We start from the raw sequence: 16,953 nt of genomic DNA on the forward strand, positions 1-16,953 counted from the left end.
GAATGCCCAGTGGTACCCAAGGTGGGACTCAGCTCGGTCCACCCGTGCAGCTCCATGGAGATGGGCCACAGTCACCCTGCCCACCAGGAGATGCTGCCTGGCCTGGGCAGGACTCTGGGCTTGGGGAACTCCTGGCTCACCATCCCTCTGCACTGGACATGGCACAAGCAGGGCAGAGCCACCCCTGGTGCAAGGGCCTAGCCGCAGGAAACCCCCAGGGGTCTGGGAACAGCCGGCACAGGTGGAGCTTGGGGCCAAGCTGACAAGGAGCCTGCAGTGCAGCGGCCCTGCACAGTGCCTGCCCAGGCCCTGGCCCCTGGCAGGGAGCAGTGGGTGGGTAAGGTCAGACCCAAGGCAGCCACAGCAGCTGCTCCTGGGGCCCTGGGGATTTCCTGCAGCTGGGCCCTTTCACTGGGGGCGGTTCTGTCCTGCTCATGCTGTGCCCTATGTGCAGGAAGGCCAAGCTCAGAGCTGGAAGCCCCCTGCGCCTGTTGTCCAACTCCAGCCAAGCGGCTTGCCATCATGAGCAGGGCTGTGCAGGCCAGGCCAGGTCCCACCTCGGGTGCCACTGGGCACCCCTGCCTGCCTGCTGGGACCCAAACACGTGGAGCACTGGGGCAGCCCCACTTCCCACCAAGTCCCCACCTTACCAAGGGCTGGGCCGGGCTGGGCCAGGCCAGCCTGACCACAACTCCTCTCCCGGAGCCACACGGACCCTGCCCTGAGTGGCCAACCCTGGCACCCCAGTGCTTCCCCCGCCTGGGTGGGATGAGGCATTGATCTGCCTGAGCCCCAGGCCCAGGACTTGCCCCCCCTGCTGGGAGCATCCAGCACAGCAGCTTCGGACCAGTTCATCACGTTGTATGTGCTCAGCCCTTTCTTCCAGCCATGGATTATGTAGCTGAGAAGTGGTCAACAAGGAAGCCCCACCCCAGCTCCTTGGGGACAGCCAATCTGAGTGCCCCACGAGGCCCCTTCCCACTCGAGGCCAGCCAATGGGCTCAGTGGGCAGCACCCCTTGGGGCTCTACCTCTTTCCAGTCTGCTCCTGTCCCACTGCCTAAGACAGATAAGCCCAATGAGCGGATGGGGCAGGAGGGCTGCACCAGTCAATGAGATTCCCTGTGGTGGCAGAATCAATCTGGCTACAGGAATGGCCCCAGCCTTTGCCTGTGGGGCTGCGGGGAAGCCGTGGCTCTGCAGCCGGGTAGTGCCTGGCCTGGGACTCAGTCCCTACCCATGGCTCGCTCCCCGCCAGTGGCCTGGGACCTGCACAGTGCTCAGAGAACGATGAAGACAAAAGCGGCTGGGGCCATTCCTGCCAGAGGTCACTAAACTAGGTATGACCTATTGGCTAACCATTTACCCAATTATATTGAAAGAGGTTAAGAGGACAATCTTAAATGATATCCGTAACTGCACCTGAACCTGCTACAGAGTAAGTGAGGGGGGGCACAGCAAAGAGAGATTCAAAAGGTCAGCTCTATTCAGTCCAGAAGAGATGCTTGAAGGGCGGGGATGCGAGAAGGGTTTACAAAATACAGTGGCAAATGGCAAGGAAAGCCCACAGGGATTTATTGTTTACTGTCTCCCCAGACAAGAACGAGGGGTTGCAACAGGAAATGAGCAGCTCGTCGGCTGAAAGCTAATGAATGGAAATGTTTTTACACCAAGTATGGAACTAAAGTGTGGAATTATTGACCACTAGATGCAGTGGAAGCTAGGATTTAGCCAGATATCCACACTCAGAGCACTGATGTGGCTTCTCCCCTGCATGAATGCGCTGGTGCTGGACCAGGCTGGAGAAGCAGGTGAAGCTCAGCCCACACTCAGATTATTGATGTGGTTAATCACCTGTGTGCATGTGTTGGTGCCTGGCCCAGTGGGAGGATTGGGTGAATCTCTGGCTACACTCAGATCATTGTTGTGACTTCTCCCCTCTGTGGATGCGTTGGTGTTTGGCCAGGTAGGAGGACAGGGTGAAGCTCTTTCCACATTCAGAGCACTGATATGGCTTCTCCTCTGTGTGGATGCGTTGGTGTCTAGCCAGATTGGTGGATTTTGCAAAGGACTTCCAACACACAGAGCAACAATGTGGCTTCTCCCCTGTGTGGATGCGCTGGTGTTCAGTCAGGCTAGAGGATCCATGGAATCTCTTCCTGCACTCAGAGCACTGATGTGGCTTCTCTCCTGTGTGAATGCGCCAGTCATAAGCCAGGCCAAAGGAGTGGGTGAATCCCTTCCCACACTCAGAACATTGACATGGCCTCTCCCCTGTGTGAACGCGCTGGTGATAAGCCAGGCCGGAGAAGTAGGTGAAGCTCTTGCCACACTCAGAGCACTGATGTGGCTTCTCTCCTTTGTGGATGCGCAGGTGCTTAGTCAGGTTGGAGGATTCGCTGAACTTCTTGCCACACTCTGAGCACTGATATGGCTTCTCCCCTGTGTGGACGCGCTGGTGTTTAGTCAGACCGGAGGATTCGCTGAACTTCTTGCCACACTCAGAGCACTGATATGGCTTCTCCTCTGTGTGGATGCGCTGATGTTCGATCAGGCTGGAGGATCCACGGAATCTCTTCCCACACTCGGAGCACTGATGTGGCTTCTCCCCTGTGTGGATGCGCTGGTGATAAGCCAGGCCGGAGGACTGAGTGAAGCTCTTCCCACACTCAGAGCACTGATGTGGCTTCTCCCCTTTGTGGATGCGCTGGTGCTGGGCCAGGTTGGCGGATTGGGTGAAGCTCTTCCCACACTCAGAGCACTGATATGGCTTCTCCCCTGTGTGGACACGCTGGTGTTCGATCAGGTTGGAGGATCCACGGAATCTCTTTCCACACTTGGAGCACTGATGTGGCTTCTCCCCTGTGTGAACGCGCTGGTGATAGGCCAGGCTGGAGGAGTGGGTGAAGCTCTTCCCACACTCAGGGCACTGATTTGGCTTCTTCCCTGGATGGAGGCACTGGTGCTGAGCCAGGGATAAGGAATGGGTGAAGGTCTTACCACACGTGACACAGCAATAGTGACGCTTCGCCCTGTGCGTAGGTTGGTGTTTGCCTTGGTCTGAGGGGCATGCAGAGCTCTTCCCACTTCTGGTGAAGTAGTGGGGGTGCTCTCCACAATGGATTTTGTGGTGAGTAGCCAGGGTCGAGAGGCAGGTGAAGCCCTTCCCGCACTTGGCGCATAAGTGAAGCTTCTCCCCAGCGTGGCTTCTCTCTTGCAGAGTCAAGAGTGAGGGGTAGGTAAAGCTTTTCTGGTACTCAGGGAAGGGGGGTGCTTTGCCCCTGGGCTTGGCAGGGAGCTCCAGCTTCCCTCTGAAGCCCTCCCCACTGGCTTGGCTCAGATGCAGGGTCTCTCTCCAGTGCAACTTTCCCTCATGGCTCTTCAGTGCCACAAATCCTTCCCTGCACCCAGAGCTCTCTCTACCTTCTCTCCTCTCACACCTCAGGGGAGATGGCGCCTGCTTCCCTGCTGTCTTCTCCCTCTGTTGCTGGGGTCTCCCCTGGCTCTGGGGCCATTGGTCTTCCTCAGGTCTCAGGGACTCCTTGTTGCCAAAAATCCCTGGGGAAGTCTGGGCTGGCTCCAAGTTTGCTGGCCCTGCCTCAGGACTCTGCTCCTCCACTCTGCTCAGCAGCCAGGTGCCTCCTGCATGGGGAAGAGAAACTCCAGGTTAGTCCCTGTCCTGCTGGCACAGGCCAAACGCTGCTGTTCCCTCCGCTGCCATGGGCCTGTGAGCTTGACTGGGCCTTGGCACTTGCATTTCCATAAGAGAACAAGGTCTTCCTGCCAAACCCCAAGTGCTGGGGGTGAGGAGGGGCACGTCCCTCTGCTGGACTAATGTTCCTTACTTGGTGGAGTTCAGTGCCAGACTCGCAAGGTTTCTGGCCCTGCTGGGAGAAAACCATATGGGACACATGTTAGGAGAGGAGTTGAACGGCTTCCTGCTTTAAAGGCCCCAAGACCAGAGGCAAAAAATCAGCATAAAGGAAGGAGGTGGCTCTTGGAGGACTGCTCTGGTGCACAGCACTGGCAGGTCCATGGGGAGATGATACCAACATGCTCCAGAAGCCAAAGCAAGTTCCTCCACACGGAACACAGCGTATTGGGACGCTAGTGATCAGGGACCATTCCCCAGTCATGACAACATGCTGCATTTCACTCAGATGTCCTCATATCCTCCACACCCTTCTCCCAGAGGCAGGACCTGCCACAGGCTGCCCCTCCTTCCCCTGCCCACATTTCCCCCAGAAAAGGCACTCTACTGGTCCTGGGCCACAGGCTCCTTCCAAAGGGCAGGGGCCTTGCTGCACAGCAGTACATGGGAGTGAGGCCTTGAGTGCAACCAAGTCCTGAGGCCAAGGGTTTGCAACAATGCCTGGACCATGGAACCCAGGGATGCAGAACTCTGGAAATAGGCTGAAAAGCAAAACATGCCAAGCTGGGCTCAGCGGGTAGCAGCAGCAGCTCCTTGCAGACTCCAATGGGCACAGGAGGCCACCAAGGACAGGGCCTGGGGACATTTGGAGCCAGCTGTCTGGGGGTGGGGGGCACCCTATCGGGAAGGTGCTTCTTCTCCCCCAGGAGCACCAGCTGCTTTTAGAGAATGATGGAGAAAGCACAGGCTCCAAGGCTGATACAAGATAGTCTCCTCACAGTTTCCCCCAGCATCTGGGCTGGCCTCTACCGGAGGCATTTCCTCTTAGCCCCTCCCCACAATCAAATTTGGGGACCAGCCATTGGGTCCTGTGGGTTCTGAGGTGCCCTACCAGGGCCAAAGGCTGAGTGAACTCTTCCAACACTCCAGCAGGACGAGGCTGCTTGCCCGAAGGCAGCCACTGGCAGGAGGTAAGCAGGTAGGCATCCCCAAGCCCTCCCTGCACTGCTGGCAGAATTATGGATGCTCCTGGGTATGGATGCGCTGGTGTTTGACCAGGGTACAGGAGTCATAGAAGCTAATCTCACACCCAGAGGACTGATCTGGCTTCTCTTCTGTGTGGATGCAGTGGTGATTGGCTAGGCTGGTGGATCGGGTGAAGCTCTTCCCACACTCAGAGCATTGATAGCGCTTCTCCCCTGTGTGGATGTGCTGGTGCTGCGCCAGGCTGGAGGAGTGGGTGAAGCTCTTCTCACACACAAGGCACTGATGTGGCTTCTCCCCTGTGTGGATGCGGTAGTGAATGGCAAGATAGGAGGAACTGGTGAAGCTCTTCCCACATTCAGAGCACTGATACGGCTTCTCCCCTGTGTGCAAATGCTGGTGTCTGGTCAGGTTGGAGGAGTGGGTAAAGCCCTTCTCACACTCAAGGCACCAATGTGGCAGAACCCAGGCTGAGGGGCATCTGAAGCTATTCCCGGACTCAGGGCAGGGGTGGGCTCTGTCCCTGTGCGCGGCAGGGAGCTCCCGCTTCCCTCTGAGGCCCTCCCCACTGGGTTGGCTCAAATGCAGGGTCTCTGTACAGTGGATCTTTCCCTTGTGGCTCTTCAGCTCCACAAATCCTTTCCTGTGCCCACAGCTGTCTCTGGCTTCTGTCCTTTCTCCACTCTCATGCCCAATGGGTGATGGCACCTCCTTCACTGCTACATTCTCCCTCTGCTTTTGGGGCCACCCTCGGCTCTGTGGCCACTGGTACTCCTCATGTCTCAGGGACTCCATCTCACCCAAACTCCCAGATGAAGTCCGGGCTGGCTCCATGTTTCCAGGCCCTTCTTCACAACTCTGTTCCTCTGCTCTGCTCAGCAGCCAGGCGCCTTCTGCATAGGGAAGAGAAACTCCAGGTTAGTCCCTGCCATGCTGGCACAGGCCAAATGCTTCTATTCCCTCTGCTGCGATGGACCTGCAAGCGCGACTGGACCACGGCACTTGTGTTTCCATTAAAAGAACAATCTCTTCCTGCCAAACCCCAAGTGCTGGGGGTGAGGAGGGGCACATCCCTGAGCCAGGCTATTGTTCCCTGCTCGGTGGAGGTCAGAGCCAGAGTGTCAGGGTTTCTGGCCCAGCTGTCAGCCCCATCCCCTCAGACCCTGCTAGTGAAAACCCACATGGGACATGTGTGTTAGGAGAGAACCTGAATGGCCTCCTGTTTTAATGGGCCCAGGAGACCAGAGGCAGAATCAGTGTAAAGGAAGAAGGAGGCCCTCTGAGGGCTGCTCTGACACACAGCACTGGCAGGTCCAGGGGCAGATGATGCTGAGCCCTTCACCTAGCTGAGTCAACATGCTCCAGAAGCCAAAGTGCACTGGTGAGACACATCTCCTGTGCTCACCTGTGATCTCTGGCAGTCCTCAAAGCAGCATCTGGTACCATGTTGGACAGCCTTGAGCTGGATTTCTGAGGCTCACCAGCAGTCAGGGGTGTGTGGAGCCAGGCAGAACCCCACTCTCTCATCCTACAATAATGACTACAAGGAGCTTCGATCCACTGTGCTGGAAGGGCAGTGCAGGGCAGGTCTGCAGGCTCCAGACCCCCTGTCACTCTGAGCAAGGAGCATTTCTGAGAGGGGAGTCGGGGGAGTGGACAGCTACAACTCACCTAGCAACAGGTCCTGCAATCTGGAGATGTCCTCACGGTCCCCATCATCACAGACCCAGAGCTCCTCCTGTCCTTGCTGGATGTGGCAGATTAAGTCGGGTGTCGGACCTCGATATCCTGTTTGGAGCAGTGGTTAAAAAACGTCCATGAGTGGTACTGGATGCCACATAACCAACTGGGATCTGGGGAATGGAACCAATGACCTCAGGGATTCTACTGGGGCCTTGAAGGACAAGGGATGGTGGACGTTTAGCATGAAAGAGAAGGCACTGCAGGGAGAAGCCTTCTATAGGTGATGGCCTTTGACACCCAGGTGGTGACAGTGGAGGCGTGTTGTAGGAAACAAAGTACAGACCACTCTGAGGTATAAGATGGGTGTGAGACCGACAGAGTTCCCAGGGACAGGGGTGGACATGCAGTGACCTGCGATGTGGTAGAGAGCAGAAAGACGAAGCTTTCACTATTTACAAGGCACCAAAACGAAGAGACACTAGACACACTGGTGGCTGGATAACATCTGTCTTATCAGTGTCATTCCAGGCAAAGGAATGGGAGTGAGTTTCTTCTCTGGAAAAGTTTCACACAAGGCCTGGCAGCAGGGAACAGAATTCAGGACAGATGGCGGACCATGATGCTTCTCTCTGGGAGAGAGGGGCACTTCCCAATAGGGAGGAGGAAGGGAAGATTTTATAACAGCTGTTGTGACAACAAAAGCAATCATCCCATCCAGTGGGAAGATTGAACCAGAAGGGTGTGCACACAGGTGGGTAAATTCTGAAGGGTTGGAAAAAAGGTGCATGTGCACCCCCTAGCCTAGTGGTGCACCCCCTACACATCAGTCATTCCAGGCAAAGGAATGGGAGTGAGTTTCTTCTTTGGGAAGGTTTAAAGCTGGGCCTGGCAGCAGGGAACAGAATCCAGGACAAATGGCCAACCATGACACTTCTCTCTGGGAAAGAGGGCCATTTCCCAACAGGGCGGAGAAAGGGAAGATGTTATAAGAACTGCCGTGGCACCGAAAGCAATCATCCAATCCAGCTGGAGAATCAAACAAGAAAGCACACAGACATTTGGCAAATCCTGCAAAGTTGAAAACTAAGGTCTCGGGAGTCCAGGACAAACCTTTTATATCATGTTATGGCAAGGCACTGTTTGTGCCTGACACTTCAAAGGCTTGAAAACAGCAGCCATGCCTGATTAGGGCAGCCATTTTAGATTCATGGCTGCCCATATAAACAGGGCATTTTGCTGCTGGAAGGTCAGGCAACAACACTGCCTGGCTGCAGGGCTGTTGGTATCATCTGGAGGTCAGGGAGGAGCTGTAGGGGATGGTCAGGAGGCTCCTAGTCCTGGGCATGACCTAAAACTGCACCCTGCCTGGAGTGGGTGGCCTGATGGGGCTCAGTGGCGTGGGAACCCCCAGGAAATGCCAGGCCAGTTACCACCCCAGTGAAAGGCGGGTTGGGGCAACTTAACCCTAGCCCTCACAACTGGGTGGGTGACCCCCTTGTAGGGTCTGGAAGGTGGACCCCAGCAAGAGAGTGGGGCCATAGACTAAAACCTGTCCTGACATCCCCCAACTGGTCCATGCTGGGGCCAGGATCGGAAGGGTGGAAGGGCCGGGGGCCCACCGCAAGGGACACCCCAGAGCTGAGGGCCTGGGGTTCCGATTGGCCTGGAGGTGGGCCAGGGCTAGTGAGCTGAAGGTCCCGGGGGGACCACACCTCTAAGGGGGAAGCAGCTCAGAGAGCTATGCAGCCTGGAATGAAGGTGGAATAGGCCGCCTGAATGGAGGGATCCAGGTGGGGTTCAAAGAGCAGGATTCTGGGGCCTAGCATGCGGCTGGTGATATTGATAACATCTGGATGCCATCTGCGAGGCTTGGGCTGCAGTGTAGGGGAGGAATGGAGCTGCAGATAGCGCTCCCTGGCATTGGGGCAAGAAATGGACAGCCTCTCACTTAATTAACATCAATTAATTAATTAACAACAAGGCATGGCAGGAGAGAAGGTGGGCGGTTAGCTCAGAAACAGGTGGGCGGGCCACGGGGAAATCGGCCCAGAGAAGGCCTCCTGTTACACACATGAAACCCATAATATAGGTATGGTCAACAGGTCTTTGCTGAGCAGCAAAAAGCCTTTGAGTCCTTCCCTAAGGAAGTCCTTCTGGGAAATTGGAGTGAAAAGAAAGCACTAGAAAAGCAAAGTGACCTCGTAGAAGGTAAGTTCCTCTGCCCTGCCCACTGACCTGGGAGCAGGTTGCTAGAGATGCAGTCAAGGAAATGCAAATCCTTAGCAGCAGAGGCTGATAAGACTTCCATTACTTTGTGTTGGGTCATAACCAAAGGAGGAGGAAAGGGATCTAGATGGCCCTGACTGAGCATGCTTGTTGTGTTAAACATGTGGGACATGATTTGCTAGATGGGATAAAGGAAATCAGAACCATTCCCCGAGGAACAGATGCCAGTTAATTTCTCTGCCCAGTGAACTAGAAGTGAGAAGACTGAGCTGAGGAGGAAAATGGAGATTCCCCTCGCAAGACACAGCTGGGTATGGGAGTATCGGGGGGTGACTAGAACTCAGGTGAATGTGGCCAGATGAAATAGAGCAGGAGATGTCAGTATGAAGTACAAGAGGCCTGATCACACACGGAGCTGTGGGGAGGACATAGATTTCAATCCCTAGGGAAAACTTTGCAAGGACAAGAGTACAGAGAAGCAGGGAGAAGACATTAAGCATCAGCACACACATGGGTACAGGGAGGAGAAAACAGCTTTACCCAGGAAAACAAGGGCTCGGCAGTTGCTCAGCATCTGGTCCCGGTAAAGCCCCTTCTGTGCATCCTCCAGCAGCTCCCACTCCTCCCGTGTGAAGTACACAGCCACGTCCTCAAAGGCCTCCCGGAGCTGCAGGCACAAATGTTACCCCATCAGTATATCCTGTTCCAGCTGTCTTCTGCCTGCTCTGCCCCTCTCCAGGTTCCATCTATGTGACAGCTCTCTACAGGCTGGGCCATGACACACAGGGTGCAAAATCACCCTTTTTTACTGACATGGGATGTGAGTGTAGCTGTGGACGTAGGGGTGTATGTGTCTGCCCTGGCTTGGCTCATCACGTTGTATGTGCTCAGCCCTTTGAGGCAGCACCTTTAGAGCCAGGGTCCCTGGCTCCACCACTGTGGCCAAGCCTTCTCGTGCCAGCACCCCTGGCTATTGGCACTAGGGAGCGAGCTCCAGTGAATGCTGGCTTGGTGCGGTTGCAGCCCCCATCACCAGAGGATCGTCAATCCTCAGTTCTCTCTGCTCCCCAAACCCTAGAGAGCAGCCCCAGCTGGAGCTGGTGTCCTGTTCACCTCCATGCTCTCCCCCTGCCTTGCCGGCCTGCCCTGCCCCTTCCGCAGCTGGCCCCGCTCAGGGTTCAGGCAGTCCCTCTCCCACGGCCTTCTTGGGGAAGTCTTCGGCAGCTCCAGGTTTACAGGCCCTTCTTTAGGAGGCTGCTGATGAGCTCTGCTCTGGGTCCCTGCACCTGTAGGGGAAAGAGAAGGCACAGGTCAGGCCTGGTGCTGCTGGCAGGGGAAAGCCCTGCTCCTCTCCTGTACGGGCCAATGACTGCAGCAGCCAGAGCCTTCAATGTGTGGGAGAGGGGGGAGATGGATTACAACAATGGATGGAGCCAATTGGGAAACTGCCTGCACCCAGAGATGTCAGCACATTGAGGGCATTTTGGGGACTGACAAGATTTTCTTATCAATATATAGAAGAATATGCTGAGAAAGCAGAGCCCCTGTACAAGTTGCTTAAGAAAGAGGTACCATGGAAATGAAATGTGTCACAACCCAAGGGTGTGATTTTGTTTGTGCACGCTTCGGCGCTGCTAAATTATTTCCCGCCACTAGGAGCTTTCTTTGCAGGGTGCATTTCTTAGTTGCAAAGAGAAATGCACGGTGCAAAGGAGTTCCCGCCATTCACGTGCAAACCACAACCATCTGGAGGAGGAGAACTTCACGTCTCGTGAAGATCTCTAAGCGCTGCGGAGCCTATCGAACCCAGCGCAGACTATAGGGGCCTGATCAACCTCTGGCCTCTCCCCGTCGCCGAGCGCAATCCTTCGACGAACCCCTTCCCTGCGCGCAAGTTCCACGGAGCCTAGCAAACTTCGTGTGAGTGTATCCAGAGCTCTTTTCCGAGTTGTTTTCTTCGGTTGACATGACGGGCTCGTGTGTTTAGAGCCTTCAACCGGATTGGGCTAAAGGTTCGCGTGGAAGGAACTCTTGTCTGCCTCTCTTCTTTTCTGTCTGTAACCGCAACTCAAGCACGTTTTCCTGCCTGCACCGCGATCATCTTCGGTGTAAGTAAAATAATCTTTAATCAACCGCTAAGCGTCCGTGCCTAATTCTAGCCCGCCGGCCTGCATTCCCTGACCCGCGTGCCAGGGCTGGTGGCCACAGCCCGCTGCGTGCCCCCGAGAACCTCAGACCGCTCCCGGCCCGCACAAAATGAAGAGCAGGCTCAAGCTGTGAAAGCTGAAAGAAGCTCTAGCGCAAGCCCCAGCATTGGCATAACCCCATCAAGAATTATCTTTTGTGTTACAGTTAGCTACCATAGAAACAGGAATATGAGGAGTCCTTTTACAGGATCGTGGAACAGGATTAAGGCCAGTGGTATCCCGGACCCTAAATAACACTGAGCAACAGTTTACTCCATAAGAAAAAGAAGTTCTTGCTTTAGTTTGGGCTTTGCAGCACTGGGAATATTTGACAGGAATGGCTCCAGTGGTCTTGAAGACCACACATAGCCCGGTAAAATATGTCTTGACAGGAAATGCGAATGAAAGAAGGGTTTCAAACCCATGACAGGCTAAGTGGACGTTAGCCTTATTTAACAGAGAAGTGTCCGCTGAAAAAGTTGCACAGTCGGAACCTGTTCCCTATGCCCTTGTAATAGAAGGGGCTGAGCATAAATACCCTCTGCCCCTTGTTGAAAAGCCTCAAGAGCCCTTTTGAAGTAACTACCTATCATCAGGTAAAAGGGAAAATGGAAGTCTGGTTTGTAGATGGGTCTAGCTATTATGAAAAAAGTGTGCCAAAGACAGGCTCTGCAATAGTAAATGTAGAAACTGATCAAGAAATACGGGGAAGTTGCGAACTACGTTCCTCACAGGCTCCTGACATAGGCGCTATCGCAGCAGCCTTGGAAGGGACTCCTTGTGATAAAGAGATGGCTATATTCTCAGATTCAGAGGTAAAAACACTAGTAGACTGAATGAGTGTGGAAAAAGCGAAACATGCAGACATCTGATGGAAAACCAACAGCGCACGTGGAAAACTGGAGTGTGTGTGGAAATTAGCAGAAAACAGGAATTTCAAGGTCAAAACTGGAAGAGTTAAGGCCCATAAAAAGGGGACTGAAGAGGCTAAGTGGAATGAGAAAGCGGAGTTGGCCGCAAAAGCAAGAGCAATAGAGGGTCCCCTATGAAAAGGGTAACTCCAATAGCAGCAGCATGAAGTAAAGTTTTGAGCTTAGACTTGGTGGAATTGCAAAAGGTAGACAAGTAGTTACAAGAGCTTGTGAATAAACAGGAGGTTTGGGGATGGAAGATTGGAAAAATGAGTCTGGATTAATTTTAGCTAAAAGAGCAGAGACAGATGAAGCCCCTGTATGGGTAGTGCCTACTCAGATTAGAACTGAAATTATTACACTAGCTCATGATAATGGACATTTAGGAGTAGAAAAGACACTAAAGCAATTGTAGGCAGCCAGATGGTGGCCAAAAATGAGTGATGTCGAGCAATATGTGTACAACTGTTTTCCCTGTGCCACTAATAATCCAGATGCTAAAGTAATCAAGGAGCTGCTGGGACAGAGGATAGACAGCCCCCAGAGTCAGTTGCAGATTGATTACATCAAACTGCCTAGAAGTGCAAGGGGTAATAAGTACTGTTTGATAATTATAGATGCATTCACCAAGTGGGTAGAACCCATTCCCACTCAGAAAAACGATGTGTTAACTACTGCAAAAGTGCTAGCAGAACAGGTGTTTTCACACTGCGAATTACCCAAAGAATCAACTCTGATCAAGGACCCCACTTTGTGGAAGAGGTAACCAAGGGACTATGTCAAGCTCTAGGAATCAAACAATGCTTACGTATTACAGGGCATCCACAGAGCTCAGGTTTAGTGGAAAGGACAAATAGAATCCTAAAGTTAGCTCTGAAAAAGGTAACTCCAACAAGGAAAGAATTGGATGAAAAATTACCTTTGGTTTTAACAGCACTCCGAGGATCAACAGCATCACATGGTTATACTCCTCATGAGGCCATGACAGGCAGGAAAATGAGACTGCCTGAACAATGGAGGCTAGGAGGGGAGCCTCCTGATGAGCTTCGGCCTCAAGTGAACATAGATAAATGGATGCAGAAGCTAATGCAGACCATCTCCGAAACCCATCAGCAGACTGCAATAGCACTTAAGCTTAACCATCAGAAAATGGACAAACAATTAGGTCCTATGTTACACCCTCAAGAGTGGCAAGTAGGCAATAAAGTCATGTATCGCACAACACATGAGAAGCAAGGAGCATTGGTCCCCATATGGTCAGGACCAGTACCTATTGTAAGGTGAGTCCCACCGCGTATCAGGTGGAAATTAAGAGAGAGAACAAGAAAATCCAGAAATGGTTCCATTCATCACAATTAAAGAAATGGAAGGGGCAATGATTTATATAATTTATATAAGTGTGTTTATATAATTAACCCATTTGGGGTTGAGACCCTTATGTTTTGTTTTGCAGGATGTTTTTCAGTGCTCCAACACCAGGAAGCAACCAAGAGGCATAAGATACAGTATTGATTGTCATTTGTTTTTTGGTATTGTTATTATTTTGGATTATTTTGTGTTGGTGTGAGAAAGATCATTTGTAAAATGAAGTTGTTGTGGATGTGTGCAATAATTAATAGGAATCCCCTGTCTTCTATAAGAATGGTCTCAATTTGATAATCGCAGAGGCATGGTTACCAGGTACCACTGCGAATGGAAATGGAGTATTTCAAACAATGACAAAGAAGCAGCTGTTAAAGAAAGCAGTAAAACAACTTCTGTTCTGTAAAATAATAGCATCCATTGTATGTGGATATGGCTTATAGTGGTTGTGAGTTGTCGTCCCAGATCCATACATAGGAAATAAAACCCTGCAAGAACAATGGATCCCTATAGAACTACCACCGGGGACATGACAATGGCTTTGTGGGTAAAACCACTGGGAGGATGCATATGGAAGTACTATCAGGCAGGTAATTGTTGGTTCCTTAGCTGGCAGGCTAACTCACAGGGAGGAAATGAAATCACATTTGAAGAAGTGACAGTGGGAATACAGATACCAGAGAGTGTCCCCATGAGTCTTATACAGCCAAATGGGGAACAACAAGATAGTACTGCCATGTGTAATAGCAGAACCCTTTCCCCTAGCAATGGAAAAGAGGAAACTCTAACTTGTGGTGACCCAGAACATTGTCTAGTGTGGCCCTAATGGAAGCGTGGGATAGAATGGAATATCACGCTTAATAACATCAGTGGGAATTGGATAATCCATTATGAGGGACTTTGTGAAGTTATTGTCCCTCTCCAGTTTACTCCGACACCTCAAAAATCAACCAGTAGGAGCATACATAGTAAAACATCATCTGGAACAGGAAGTGTTAGTGGAACCAAAAGGATCATTGAAAAGGGTTATTTTGAACTTAAATTCTGCAAATGTGGTTTGAGAAGGTGAACACGATATCTTACCAAATGAAATTCATAAGGTAGTTTGAGACAATGCCACCAAAGAACGAAATTTGCGAAATCAGTGGAAATTGGTAAATTTCACTTCGGATGTTGCACAGAATGTCCTGTGGCATATGTGACAACTATCACACAGGCTCAGTGCTTACAAGTGCATCCAGTTGGACAATTGGGAAGAAATGCTAATGGCTCAGTTTTATATCCTATGGATCACAGTAGCTGGGCCTATCAAGAAAATAATACTTGGAAAGCTGTTAATTTAGAAGCCTGTGTTGTAGAACATGGTCTAGGATTTGTTTGTGAAGACCATGAGATAAAAATCAGTGGATTTATGTCTTAATCCATCCCAAGGGAAATGTCATTTTGACTTGGACCCCAATCCAGATAATGAGTCAGCTATTGTTTATGCAGGTAAAGGGGGTGTGTGCATTTGAACCCATGTGTAAATATAATTACTAATGATTGGTATAATTACACTATGGATTATGGTGTAAACCAATACTTTTGCAATGTGTTAAAGCTTGAAGGCTGTGATTTTCATTATGATATCCCTGCATATGTTAGTCAAGCACTTAAAGCTGATTTTGTTTTGTATGAGTATGTTAAACCCTTACACATAGGAATGAATATAGCTTTGGTGAAGCAAATGTTGCAACACCCAGATTTGCAAATTCAACTGGAAGAAGCAAAAGATAAGGCTCAAGCAGCCCTTATTAGAGTCTACCATGACATGGATCAAGTTACTCAAATTTTGGACTGCATTAAAATGGTAGGATACCAGAGCTTTTGGGAATCAATCTGGGGATGGTCTCCACAGGCAACAGGAACTTTGAATGCAATGATGCACCCACTTGTTGTTTTGCTGGGCGTTATCATCATTATAGTGGTCGCTCAAATTGGGATCTTAGTCCAAATGCACTGATTGGCACGAATCATCCAAAAACTAATTCATGAGGAGGAGATTTGTAATTGGCTCTTGTGCCCCCATCCACATTAAAGAGACTCGAATGTGCCTGGCAGAAGATCTAACACTTGGAGTTGGTAGCCCCAACTGCCTCGAATACAACAGCCAGGACAAAAAGAGTAAGGGGTAGCAATGGAAAGGGCTTTCCTAGCTACCAAGGAGGGGAAGTGTTGCAAGGAAAATTCAACCTGGTAATGTCAAGTTGACCAAACTCCCAGAAGTCTTTTGGAGATGATTCAGTTAATAACTGGCAATGATATTTGCCCTAAAGTTAACTCCAGTAAAATGCCAGGGAACATCCAGAATAATTAAACAATAGAACCATAAATTGAGATAACTTGGTGCCCATTGGGACCAATTAGTGTGGGAATAGGAAAATATCCCAGGTGTGTAAGGATGTGCTATTATAAGCTTTGGATCTATAAGCCAAAATGTTATACAAGCTTAGCTAGCATTAGTGATGGTGGCGTCACTAAAGGGTTAAGAGGGATCTTTGGTCATTGTTTGCTACTGGTACCATGTGCATGGATTCCTGAGGAAAGATCAGGCCCTTGGACCTGGAGCAGCACAACCCAGAAAGCTTGCCCAGTTGGCTGACTGAGGGGACTGCCTCCTGAGTAACAGCTCTAGCAGACCATGACGCAGTGAGATTCACGTTAACCCACTCAGTTTTGATGAACTGCCTGCTTATATTCTGGTAATCCCAGCAGAGTTGACTACTTGTATACTGGCAACCCCAGTTGATTAACTGCTCTGTGTCTAGTGGGTATTTTTGCGGCACTCAGAGGCCCATACCCTGGACTGCACCCAGCCCCTCACCTGATTTCGGGTCAGGCGGGGGCTCCTCTGTGCAACCACGAGGTAGCCAGTCCTGAAGCCCTGGACTGTCCCTCTGTTCAGCCTCCTCCAGAGACATGTCTGCAGGTCGGGCCCGTGGCTGCTCCAGCCAGGAATCACCAGGTTCCTCCAGTGCCCCGGTGGGTTGCATCCTGTCTGAGGTCCCCTCCTCCACCTTCACGCAGACCATGACCTGGGAACGAGACAGACGTGTCACCCGGGAGCTGCACTGGGAGAGACGGGGTGGCAGGGAACACCCCCCAGCACACGGAGACGGGGCGGTAGCATTTTTGATTTTGGTGAAACATTCGGTTGTGGAGTTTCTCAGCCTCCACCTGCCCCAGCTGAAACCCCTCAGCCAGGGTCACCACTGCAACCCCACTGCCTGCTCCCCATGTCCTGGGGCAGGACAGCTGGGACCTGCCCCAGCGCCTCCAGCTCCGCCGTCTGCTCCTGGCTGCCGCGTTGGCAGAGCTCCCACGGGCAGCTGCAGACCTCCTGAAGGCCCTCAGCCTCCTGGTAGTCCAGGCCCCGCATGTGCCAGCTCTGCATCTCTGGCCCGGGGAGCTCATTCCCTGGTGCCAGCGGTGCGGTGCGGTGTGCGAGGGCCCCGCGGGGGCTGCTTCACCTCCTGCCACCAGACCCCACTGTGCTGGACCAGCTCCTCCTGAGGCTGCTGCTCCACTTGTTGCGAGACACCCCCACCTCCCAGCAGCCCCCGCTGCTCTCTGGGCCGCGCTCCACCGGTGCCCCTTACTCCTACCCGCCGAGGGGGGGGATCTGCCCCTCCACCTCGGCCCGCCGGCGCCTGAGCACTTACTCCTCTGCCGCTGGCTGGGGCCGCCACCCC

The 16,953-nt window shown here is 52.1% G+C and overlaps 1 protein-coding gene and 1 pseudogene across 4 annotated transcripts in view; both read right to left on the reverse strand.

Annotated features, from left to right (window-relative positions):
• The window catches only part of LOC102369020 (zinc finger protein 239-like), a 92,243-nt gene that overhangs the window by 40,126 nt on the left and 35,164 nt on the right, over positions 1–16,953 (reverse strand). The gene's annotated exons all lie outside the window — the stretch shown is intronic.
• The window catches only part of LOC102368764, a 23,254-nt pseudogene continuing 7,853 nt past the window's right edge, over positions 1,553–16,953 (reverse strand).

Source organism: Alligator sinensis, unplaced genomic scaffold (assembly GCF_000455745.1).
Source record: "Alligator sinensis unplaced genomic scaffold, ASM45574v1 scaffold638_1, whole genome shotgun sequence".
Classification (NCBI taxonomy): Eukaryota; Metazoa; Chordata; order Crocodylia; family Alligatoridae; genus Alligator; species Alligator sinensis.